At 31.6% G+C, this 13,371-nt stretch overlaps 1 pseudogene; it reads right to left on the bottom strand.

The window, feature by feature from the left end:
* Positions 1-1,016: 1,016 nt before the first annotated feature.
* On the bottom strand, positions 1,017-1,334 carry LOC150055700 (ubiquitin-conjugating enzyme E2 variant 2 pseudogene; annotated as a pseudogene).
* Positions 1,335-13,371: the final 12,037 nt, after the last annotated feature.

Genomic DNA, 13,371 nt, shown 5'->3' with positions numbered 1-13,371 from the left:
TATTTCAACTTTATGACATTTTAAAAAATCAATAACAAAAAGAAATATATATATATTAACTAAAAACTTCTGAGATGATTTTTTTGGGGCCAGTCCTGGGCTTGAGCTCAGGGCCTGAGCACTATCTTTGAATTCTCAAGGCTCTACCACTTGAGCCTCAGCACCACTTCCTGCTCTTTTCTATTTATATGTGGTACCCAGGTATCGAACTCCTGTCTTTGTGCATGCTAGGCAAGCACTCTACCATTAGGCCAAACTCTTGGCCCCTGAGATGATTTTTTTTGACAGTTCCACATTTCATTTACACTTTAAGACTACCTTTAATCTCAAAATCACATATTTATACAATTAGTTCCTTTTTGTGGATTTAAACATAAATGCATGTTTTATTAAATAAAGACTGTAAACAAATATTTGTCGTGTCTGTTATATGTAACACACAGGAAGAGCTTTTAACAGAAAATCATCGATTCCCCCCAACATCTTTTTATTATAAATACAGGTATCAAAACAATCCTGAACATATTTTTGATACTATACTAGTAGTTAGCACCCACACCGTTTCAAAAATTAATAAAATTTGTGACAATATTCACTGAACCTGCTACTTTAACCAATTTCAACTGCAGCTTTTTCACTAAGTAAGCCACTTCGGTTTTTCCTTCTGGGAAGTTTTATGTGTCAGAAGCACACTCATTTTCCACTGCCATCTGATTCTTCTTGCCATGCTTTCACCTTGAAAACCTGAATTCTAATTAGAGTACTCCAGGTTCATGTTTAAATGACAGTGCCTTAACAAGAGAACTAAAAATTCTGCTTCACTTTTCCTCCTTTTACCTGAAAACATAATGGGTATACATATACATATTAAATATATTCTTACAAGTGTCCATGTCATGTTTACCACCTGGTATTCTCTTACTTAATGTGTAGGTATTTTGCATTGTGATATTAAATCAAGGCATTAATATCAGTAGAAGGTTGTCGATTTAAGACAAGTTCAAGATTCACTAAAATTAATTGTTGTATGTTTGTCCTTCAGGTGGTTGTGGAAGCTTCAGATTTTCCTTGGACACCATTAGACATCTTAGCTCTTGAAGTAAAACTTTGATGCTATATGAATTTTGCCATTTTGCTAACACTGGTATGTTCTGTGCATCCACCATTCCACTGGAATTGTTTATTCCATTCATACTATTTTTTGTTACAAATCTAACTGACGGAGGAGCCTCCGGATATGTAGGTCCACATTCTACTTTTAGGCTATATATTCTGTTTTCATAATTTGTCTTCGGTGGCCCAATAATCATGCCTGTCCACCTTGTAAGTGTCATATGGGATAGATCACTGTGGGAAAATTATCTGCTTTTAATCTCCTTTCATTTTCTTTCCCCCAAAGTTAGAGAATAGTACTGTTGATTTTTTTTAAATCACTCAACCAACATTACCTCTCAAAACAATCCAACAGATATTTAATCTCTTAAAATAATTCTCTACTTTCAACCCCTGAAATAAAATAAAATTTTCTGAGATAACATAAAAAGTATAGTTTTCATGCTGAAAGCGAAATATGGGATGAGAATTAGCTGTCAGTGTTGATCAAGTATATGAGAATTAACCTATGTTAAAATGTGAAAATTGTGATACCAGCCTAGAAATGGGTAATAAATTTAAAACTGAAAGACATCAAAACGCATCAAAGTCAATTTGAAATTTTTGAAATGTAAAATGAAATTGTTATTTTAACTTATTTTCAAATTCAATAGAAAATATTGGAGATATAACTATAAATGCTTAAGTATACATGAGTGTATATTTTTTCTGTTTGAATAGATATATACTAAACCAATTTATATCAGTAGGAATGCCATCATAGCATAAGGGAGATTGCTTTCATTGTAAGCATAAAACTCAACTTTCAAGTCACTCTTATGCTCAAGAAATACAGGAAAGTGAAAGCTGGGTACTGATGGTGGAACAAACTGTAATCCTAGCTACTCAGGAACTGAGATCTAAGGATGGCAACTTGAAACCGCCATAGCAGAAAAATCTAGAAGGCAATATCTCCAATTAATCAGCAAAAGTCTGACTAGAGTTGTGGCTCAAGTGACCAAGTATCAACTAGGAGTGTGAATGGGTGAAATGTAACAAAATATTAGATCCTGAGTTAAAGCCTTCATTCATAATGTTTAGAGAGAGAGGATGAGAGAGGTTCAAAATATACATAAAGTACTTCAAATATTCTAAAAACATTGTTTTCATAGTGCATATGATAAAACACTATAGATATGTACTCATATTAAATAAATTCATTCATAATTACATCATTCTTATTCATGTTGAAATAGGAGATTATTTAACAGTATCATTAAAGAATGGATACTTTAACAATCCTACTTACATTTTATGATGAAAGAGTTAAATACTATATAATAAGTATTTCACAAATATTTATTGACTAGTCGTATTAAGAAATTAGACATTAAGCATTAAGAAAAACTGTACAAGCATTAAATGCCCGGACATGCTGCTGATGGTCTTAATGAGACAAATTATGATAGATATAAAGAAAATATTTTGTATTTCCTTTAGGGATAGCTAACCTTTCAGCTTCATTTTTATATATTCATTGTGACCAATTAATAGCAACTGTTGGTGCATCCCATTAAGCCTAACTATTACATTTTATTCACAGACTCTCTTGGCTCTACAATGGAAACCAGAGGGATTCTTGACAGTTTAGGGAAATCAAACCATAAGATTACAGTTACACTAATTTTTAGATGACACCGAAATAGATTATTTCAGAAAAAGCAGCAGTTTCTGTACTGCTTTCCTGAATTCAGGTAACTAAATGTGAGATTTAATTTTAATTGTGATTTTATCTCTATTCATGTATTAAAACCAAGACACAGGGTCAGCAATCAAAAAAGTGGGAACTGATTTTATAAGTGAATGCATCTGCCTACAAACAAGTGAAAGAAATTTAGCGATGTAATGCATAATAAGGTAGTTCGGATAATAAAGATGTATATATATACATATATATACATATATATATGCTCACTACCAAGTTGAGAGCTATATTTAATATGCTATCAGTTACATAAACCTCATGGAATTCCAAACAAATTAGGAAAGCCTTGGTGGGGACATCAATTCCAGACACATGAATTTTGATATTGTTTTCCAACACAGAATAAAATATATTCTACATTTATAATTGCTGCAAAATCACTTTGCAGTTAAACATTATCTTTAAATAGTTTCCAATATAATGCATCTCAATCAATATCACTCCTTTCATCATTCTCACCCATCTCTGTCCCCATTCAACCCTTATTCCCTTCACTCTTCCTAACTTTGCAGGACATCCACTGATTCATGTTTGCATTCTCTCTCTTATTTGCTCCTTTTACTCATTACATTCCTTTAAGTATCCACTTCCTGGTGTTTATTTTGTTGAACTTTTAACTTTGCCCTTTTAAGGAATTACACTGAGTACTACCTTGAAGGCATTATATTTCAATGAAGCCATTTGTATACACTTACATACCACCCAACATATTTAGTTAGAAGTATGTAAATTAAATCTAGCTTCCACGGATAATGAAAAACATATATCCTTTGCTTTTCTGGGACTAACTTACTTCATTTAACCTAATTAATTCTAGGCCTTTCAATTTCATTATAAATTTTACTACAATATTGTTCCTTGGAATTGATGAGTAAAATTCCACTGTGTGTATATTCTACATTTTCTTGATCCATTTGTCCACTGAGGGGCATCAAGGCTAATTCCATGCTGTGGCTATGCTGAACAGTGCTGCAGTGTACATTATCATAGTAATGAATTTACTGTATCCTGGTTTGAAAAAAATCTAAGTGATAAACACTGCAGAATAATGATATTCTTAGAAGTTGCCCTGAGTATTTTATGACACACTTTACAACATGACATCTTTTAAATTTTTCTCAAAAAATGTAAAACCACCAGTAAATAAAAATATATGTTTTAGAATGATTATCAGAAAATTTATGTGCATTTTTATGCTAATTAGGATTTGCAATATTGACCATAGCCTATGAGTCCTTAGGTGATTAAAGAAACAATTCCCATTTGCCTACCTGAATATCTTCCAGGGTTCTTTTTTCTGTTATCAGCTGTTAGGCATCACAGAGAAATTAAGGTTAAGTTTGTTCTGAAATTTGACTGTAAGGATTGAAGAGATCTCTAAAGCAAAGCAACATAAAAATTAAAAGCAGTAAGTCCAAGCAAAGCAAAAAGAAAAACAGAAACACATGTCTTGTTTTATTCAAGCATCTTTCCTTCTGTCTGGATTTTACTGTATTCTGATTTTGTTTAAATTCCTAATATCTGGAAGCCTTCTTAGGCTAAACTCATTTCTTTGATTTATATTTCATATGAAGAAAACTAAAAAAAATATGAGGACAAAGATGAGGCTTGGAAGGAGGAGGAGATAAATATATATTGTATTAATAAACTGCTTTGTTAAATGTCAACTCCTTTGTACAAGTACTTAAAGACAATTAAAAATATGTATTCAGATATCAATGCCAGGGATAAAAATTTCATCTTTTCCAATAAAATCTACATCAATCCTAATCTCATTGTTTTATTGACTTTGAAGACATTTCTAATTTAGCACTAGGAAAACCTAAAGAACTTTATATAATTAAGAAACATATTCAAATTCAAATCACAGCATTTTCTGTGCAGAGATTCTAATTCATATTAAGTTGAATTATGCAACAACATTAAAAGAAAATCCAGTATCTCTCATGAAAGGTCATTATTAAGAGTTATTACTTAATCAGTCAGGTTATACAAAACTTGTTAATACAGGTTATTATTTTAAGTTAATGTTATCAAACTTGTTTTTTTACATATAGTTCAAATTTCTATTAATATTTTCCCTTTCAGATCCAAAATTTCATTGTCATTTAAATGTAAATTTACTGTATTTTTTCTTACATATTTCAGTATTGGAATTTTATTTAAAACAATTAAATTATAGTAATTATGCAATGGATACAATAATTACAAACATCATAATAACTAGATACTCATTATCCAATTAAAAATAAACTCCAAAAATAAATTTTCTTTTAATTTAATTTCAATTAAATGTTGTCAATAGATTACATTTTGACAATGTATTTCAATAGTGAAAATATTTCATTAAATTTATTTCACAGTAGTTACAACATCTTTGTCAAGTATAAGAATTTATCTAGTCTTACTCTTTGTGTACTCATGTATATTCTCATGTGTATTCATGTGATAAAGTCGAACACCCAAGATAATTGTATGAAGAAATGTAGTTTCCTGAGGAATGACTAGATTATGAGTACCTATGTCTCATTAAGATATATTGGTCTTGGGGCCAGAAACGGGGGACTTAATGGTAGAGTACTATGCCAAACATGCACAAACCCCTAGGTTTGATTCCCCAGTACCACATAAACAGGAAGAGCCAGAAGTGGTGCAGTGGCTCAAGTGGAAGAGCACTAGCCTTGAGATAGCCCAAGGACATTGCCCAAGCCCTGAGGTGAAGCCCCAGGAGTGGCAAAAAAAAGTAGTGATAATAATGTCCTATGTAAAGACTTACCATGTTTGAATTACTATTCAGCTTATTTGTATAATCACTTGTTTTAAGTAATACAGCTGTCAATATTGCAAAATACACAAGATTATACTCTCTCCCACTAGAACTTATTTGAATCACCCATTTATTTTAAATAAATAATGAATTCTGGTCTTTTCAGGAGAAATTATTACAATTATTTTATGTGCAAACATATTTACTTTTAGTGATTCACCTTTTCTGTAGATGCCTGAGTCATTCATTACTACGTGTTCCGTGCATAGTTGTATCCCATGTATAGTTGTATCCCAAGACATTCACGGTTTAACTGGGTACATTTTCTTAGATATAGTGGAAGATAGGCTGTAAATAAAGAATTTGAAATGATATTTAGAAAAAAAACCAAGTTGATCCTGATCATCATTTCTTGATTTTGTGATGTGAAATGCTTTGTATTCAGCATAGATTGCTTCAGGTGTTGTTTCTGTCCTTTCCTGCAACAAGCAATGTGCAATAAGTCAGGGTCTCAGGAGAGTGGGCAGTGACAAGCCACAGCTCTCAGCCAGAGGTTACCAGGAAGACAGTCAGCGTCCCTCAATATAACTGTGCCGACAGGGGCTTTTTGTGTTGTGCTTTCATATTCCATCACATCTACCAAACATACACATTGTGCATCTTAGAGACTTAATTATAACATGCACGTTTGTTAGCTAATATGGCCAAACATAGTACTAATTATATTTCAGAACATATGTAGATTACAATAATGTATAGTTGGCATATTGAATGCAATGTTTACTTATAATATTTTAAACTTCTAATGGGATTATCAGACATCATCTTAGGGAATATGAGAAGCCAGAAATAAACATAGACTCAGAAGCTTCCCTCATGTGTAAAAAAAATTAGTATATGTCTAGGATTTTCCTAACAGAGGATCGCAATACCTCAATAGTTATGTGTATATCACCATATAAGATGATGCTAAGCAAAATGAAGGCCAGAATATGGAAACAAAAGTGGTTTTTTTTGTTCTTTTTTGTTTTAGGGGTTGTTGTTTTTAATGTAGTATGCGAATGTCTTTCTTTTTTTTCTTTTGTTTTCATGACTGCTAGGATTTATCTGCTGTTGTCACTGTATTTGATTTTAGTACCTGGTGTATATGGTACATATGTTTATTTGAATTAGGCAAGGGAAAGGGAACAACAAAATGATGAAACAGAGGACTAAGGGTAAACCAATTTAAGAGCGATACTTAAAGACAGCATTCTGGAAATGGAATTAAAATTTGGGAGAAGGTTCGGGAGTTTGGCCTAGTGGTAGAGTGCCTGCCTAGCATGCACGAAGACCAGGGTTCCATTCCTCGGTAGGACATACATAGGAAAAAAAAAAAAAGCGGAAAGTGGTGCTCAGGCTCAGGTGTTAGAGTTCTAAACTTGAGAAAGTCCGAAGAGAGTGGTCAGGCCCTGAGCTCAAGAACAGGACTGACAAAAAACAAAACAAAACAAACAAAAAAACTTGGGAGGAATATTCCCTTGAGGGGAGGAAAAGTGGGAGAAAAACCTGGGAGAGGAAAATACTTCTTGAGAAGAAATGAACTTACTACTTCATGCTTGTTAACTGTAACCCCTTTGTACATCATCCTGACAATAAAATTAAATAAAAAAGAAGTATGTGTTGAAATACAACATAATAAAATAATTTGAGTTCTAAAGATTATTTTCTTTCTTCTATTCTTTTTCTTTGTTGTCACTACTGTGATTACAATTCAGAGCCTCACCTTTGCTAGAAAGGACTTGTACTATTAAAGCCATACTCTCATGTATTTCTACTTTATTTTTCAGATAGCTTCTTATAATTTTTGTATGGTGCTTGATGTAGAGTGAAATAGGAAAGGATCCATGTGTGTGCTTGACTGATATATCTCATATTCTAAACATTTCCTGACTTAATATTGGGACCATAGGCAAAGGTTATGATTTAATAACAAACATAGAGCATATAAATGAAGCTGTTTCACTGAACTGGAGAGCATGAAGGCTATTATGGAAAATGTCATTTCCTTGGATAAGAGTAATGACAGCAAGTGAATTTTTTGTGTGTTATATAGAGATTTTACAAAACCAGTTGGTCACAAAATTTATATAAATTTGAATGTGTTGAATAAGATGTTATTTTCAGTTTGTCAAAGAATGCTACAATAATTTCATGATTTATGAAATACTAGTGTGCATATATGAGCTTCATTATTATTTGTAATGATCACACTTTTTGTTATAAAGAAATAAGACAGGAAATCTTGTAATTTCTTATGAAAGCAATATATTTCTTTAACATGTTTCCATGTAAAATAAAAGTCATGAAATAGCATTATTGTTTTCATTTTGTTGATTGCAAAGTTCATGTTCCTATAGGGGATATTGGAAAAATTTATGGTTTCAACCTTTAGTTTAGAATTAATGTTATTGTTGAGCTTCGGGATTGCAAATAACTATCTATTCCCTGCATAGCAACAGACAACCTTTACAGAAGACATTTCATAGATTCTGTCTCTGCTAGAGAAAAAAAGTTTATAGTGTGAGAGCTTTTGACAAAGGGCATGTAATCTAATAGAGAAAGGTTATAAAATTAACAGGAATACACAACTCTAGTTCTGTTGACATATTCTATCTCTATAATAAAATGGTCACGTTTTTTTCTGCAAAACCATTTTAAATATAATCTCATCAATTTATATGTTAAATATTCCTTTCATTGCATAATGTTAAAAATATTTATGTATAATTTTGAACAACACATGTCAATCTCACAGTTAATGCAAAACACTTAACATAGATATGAATATTTGTTTTTCATATTTATTTTGCATGCAAAAAGAAATTGATAATTTCATGATATTTATACTTTGTTTTATAGATTTAAGCTGAAATTTTATAAATCCTTGACATGAACTTTTAAAAAGTATATATTTCCTTATTTTATACAATTTTATGATTAGTATGCATAAGTGTGCATATGTATATTACTGTAATGTGTATATCAGTATTGTACAGATACATATAAATTGTCTGTAGCCAAATATTATTAGTCTATTTTTGTAGGAAGAGACATGAAATACCTTAGTAATTGAATTATTTTCTGAATATATGTAGAGTTATTTCTGATAGCTGAATAATTGCCAAAATTATCTAAATTAATATGGAATGTGCAAATATGTGGAGCTAGAAAATAGGGCACCTTGGACTATTGTTTGTGGGCTATAGTGAAGCAAAATCTTCTTGATAGAAAAGTGTGGTAGAGGAAAACTGTTCACTAAACACCTCTTATAAAGCATTGAGAGAAAATGAACAAGGGATAAGACAAACCCTCACGGTACTCTTTACCAGTGGCTCATTTCCTTAAACCTGAACTCATCGAATACTGTGAAATCTCTGGCAATATGATTTAAGTATACTTAACATGAGGAATAAATTCACCTCTCATTATGTCAGAGGCCAAATGATATTCAATAAATGAAAACACTAGCCAGGGAATTACTCTCATGCATGATCATTCTAGAAGACACTTCACACCCAAACCATTGTGGTCAAGTGGCATTTCATGATGCTTTTATTACTATGGAAAATATTCTATGGATGTTGGTGATAATATAAAATGATGTAGGTCTTCATGAAGACAACATTGGTAGGATCAGGTTTGGGGTATAATTCTGGTGGCAGAGGACATGTCTAGCAAACAAAAGGCTCTGAATTAAAACCTTCATAAATAGAAAAATTTTTCCATATATTTTTTATTGTAATTAATAGAAGGGTTACATGATATTTGCCAAATAGAGGGTGCATTAATTCACATATATTGATACCCTTTCACATGTCTTGGTCCCCATTTCCCACCTCTCCACCCCCACCACTCATCTTGTTTTCCCCTGTTCCCTATCCAATTTCAAATAACCAAATACAAATATATCCGATATATCAGGTAAAAAGTGAGATACTGTAACAATATGAGATAACCAAGGGACATCAAAAGAGATGAGAGATGACATAGTACCTTAAGAACAACAATCATTCATTATATGGCTTATGTTTCTATATCCTAGAGATCCTTTCATTTAGCGTCCTACTATATGGCCTTTTGTATCAAGGAGAGCCCAAGGTTTCTACTGATTATGACAAATGAGGGAAAACATTGAGCCTAAGTTCCTTTGACTCTGGCTTACTTCACTTAATATGATCTTTTCTAAGTCTTTCCATTTCCTAACAAATGGGGCAATGTCATTCTTTCTGACAGCAGCATAGAATTCCATTGTGTATAAATACCACATCTTGTTGATCCACTCATCAACTGAGGGACATCTAGGTTGGTTCCATATCTTTGCTATGCTAAATAGTTCTGCAATGAACATTGTTCTGCTGGTGGATTATGTCATTCTTTAAAGAAATAGAAGAGGCAATCCAAAATTTCACATGGAATAGTAAAAGACCCCGTATAGCAAAAACACTTCTTAGCAGAAAGAACAGTGCAGGAGGAATCTCAATACCAAACTTTAGACTCCATTACAGAGCTATAATTATCAAAACAGCTTGGTACTGGCACAAGAACAGGCCTGAAGACCAATGGAATAGAACTGAAGACCCAGATATTAAACCAGAGACCTATGGCCACCTAATCTTTGACAGGGGAGCCAAAAAAATAAAATGGAAGAAAGATACCCTCTTCAATATGTGGTGCTGGCAGAACTGGTTAAGCACCTGCAGAAAACTAAAGTTGGATCCTTCTTTGTCACCCTGCACTAGAATTAACTCCAAATGGATCAAAGACCTCGAGGTAAAAGCTGACACACTGAAAACTTTACAAGAAGGAATAGGTGATACACTAGGCCTCCTTGGCACAGGTCGAAACTTAATAAGGACCAAGAATCACAACAAATCAGAGAAAGGCTGGATAAGTGGGACCGCATTAAACTACAGAGGTTTTGTATGGCAAAGGACATAGCTAGTAAACTTATTGGGAAGCCTACAGAGTGGGAGAAAACCTTCACCAACCAAACAACGGACAAAGGCCTCATATCTTAAATATATCAACAGCTCAAAAAATTGAATCAATCCAAAACTAATCTCCAAAGTAACAACCATCCCATTAAAAGATGGGCCAAAGACTTAAAGAGAGTCTTCTCTGAAGAAGAAACAAAAATGTCCTATAGACACATGAAGAAATGCTCAACACCTCTGGTCATAAAAGAAACGCAAATCAAAACATCTCTAAGATTCCACCTCACTCCAGTTAGAATGGCCAGGATTAAGAAAACTAATAACAACAGATTCTGGAGGGGATGTGGCCAGGAGGGATCACTACTACACTGTTGGTGGGAGTGTGAACTCGTTCAACCACTATGGAAAGCAGAATGGTAGTTCCTCAAAAGACTAAACATAGAGCTCCCCTGTAACCCAGCAATTCCACTACTTGACATTACCCAATCATCCAGAAATAAATAGAAATTTAAAAAAATGCACACACACATGGATACATATACAGATATTATATATTAAACAAACAAAAGTGGTGTTTCTCTTGTTTTTTTAAAAAATATTGCTAAATATTGATGATTATTTGCAGAAGATGAATGCTTAAATAGAAGTGTCTATCCTCTACCCTGAGGTTTTATGGTTTATGCAATATACATCATTTATCTACAAGATATATGCCACATATATATAATATGTATATTATCTGTGCCTGCTTTTATACACAAACATGTGAATGTGTACAAATGTGTTTTATATACATGTATATTATAAAGTACAAGGTCTGTGTGAATTGCTATTTTAATTAAAGAGAGATTCATTACAAATGTCACATAATTTATATATCCCATTTACAGGTATTGATATAAGACAATAAGTTTGAAAAAATCTTGAATTTATATAAGCAATATATAGCAATTTACAAGCTCATTTTGATTTTTTATCCAGTAATATTTTTCCCAAATCTATAGTACTTCATGGAAACTATTATTTAAAGAATTTCAAATATAATTTCATTTTTCTAATTTGGTAAATTGTTCAATATTACAAAAATTGAAAATTTTTACAAAATGTTTTATAGAATTTTTTTATAAAAATCCAAATATCAGTTTTAAATATATTTGCACCTAAAATGCAAGTTTATTTTTAATTTGTGCTTAGTTAACACGTATCTTATTCTATTTTTTATTTGAATTCCATTTGATGTTACATTTTCAAAGAAACAGTGCAACTGAAAAGAGAGATCACTATTCTTATTATTTAATATTATTGAACCAATGAGTACTTTTAGATTAACTGTGATTGTTTATGTGTATACATTAACAAATTTTCTAGGAATTAGAAATGCAAGTTCTGTAAGCAAGTAGAATATGGAAAGATGAAGGAAGATGAAAATTGGCAATGCTGAACTTAAGAATGAGTAATAGTCCAACATTTCTTAAATTTTTACCGAAAAACTTTTTCTCACTATTAATAGAAACTATGACATTCCTTGAGATTAGTTGATCATTTTTCAATGATATTGATTGCTGATGTGAACATACTATTTATTGGAAGGTTAATTAAATATTAATATGAAATTGGACTCATTTACAAATACATATTTTTCCATTAGTATATGTTTTTCGTAGAACAATGTATTTTCATTTTTTAGGTCAAAAGGCAAAATTAGGTATGAAGCATATAAGAATTAAAATACACATTCACAAAATTTTATTATCCCATTTCGAAAGGAAACTAATCTGAAGAATGTATTTTTATACTGCAGTAATTGTACTAAAAATGATACTACTAAAAGTGATTGGGTGATAAGATTTCACTTAGTTGAAATTCAAAGGGAGTATTCCCTATTATCTAAACTAATGATAGTATTCATCACTTAAGGTTGATGTGTCATGAGAGCTTGCATATTTCATCTTTGAAAATTCTCCTAACGGACACTTAACGTTTTATGTACAAAAGGGTATGATTTGTTGTAAGATATTTATAGAATGCAATTAGGATCTTTTTAGTTATCTCTCTTTCAGTATGTCTTAATTTTAAAGATTAATCACATCCAAGTGAAGGTTACTTAGAAACCCTTAAATTTCACAGTTGAATAAATTTTGAGGTACAGACATTTCCTTCGGATGTATATCAATGTCTGCAAAACTTGCTAGAACTTTGGTGAGTTTTTATGGTATTTCTGTCTAAAATTTGTGATAAGTATTATAGGTAACTTCGTTGTAGGTTTTATACTGATGTGTAGTCAAAGTAATATTTAAATTAAGAGAATTTAAAGCAGCTGTCATATTTGTGTTTCCAGAAATATAAATTTTGCAATTTTTCCTGGAAGATTCACATATAATATATTTTTGCTTGCAATTTTATTAAAAGTTTATCAAAATATTACAAGACCACAGCAAAAGCTGATTTTCAAATGTGTAATATCTTAAAAAATCCTTTTTCAGAGGATAATAATAATTTCTACTATTCCATTTTTCAGTGTTCACACATATGCATATATATATACTGTCATGTAAAAATATCATTAAAACTGTGATTTATAAGTGGTTTGAATCTAAATCTAACATATTAAGAAACAAGAATTATGTGAAGTAATTAATACTCAATGAGATTAATTCCAATAGAACAGAAACTTTATGAGAAAAAAAATGAACTGAAATTAGGACTTTTGGTCTCATAAATTGATTCTTAGTGTTATATTAGAATTTTGTATTCTACTTCTTGAAGAACTT

The sequence above is a fragment of the Megascapheus bottae genome, chromosome 13 (genome assembly GCF_031878675.1).
Source record: "Megascapheus bottae isolate mThoBot1 chromosome 13, mThoBot2.hap1, whole genome shotgun sequence".
Taxonomy (NCBI): Eukaryota; Metazoa; Chordata; class Mammalia; order Rodentia; family Geomyidae; genus Megascapheus; species Megascapheus bottae.
Note: the sequence above shows the minus strand (reverse complement) of the source record. Positions and strands in the feature narration are given on the sequence as shown.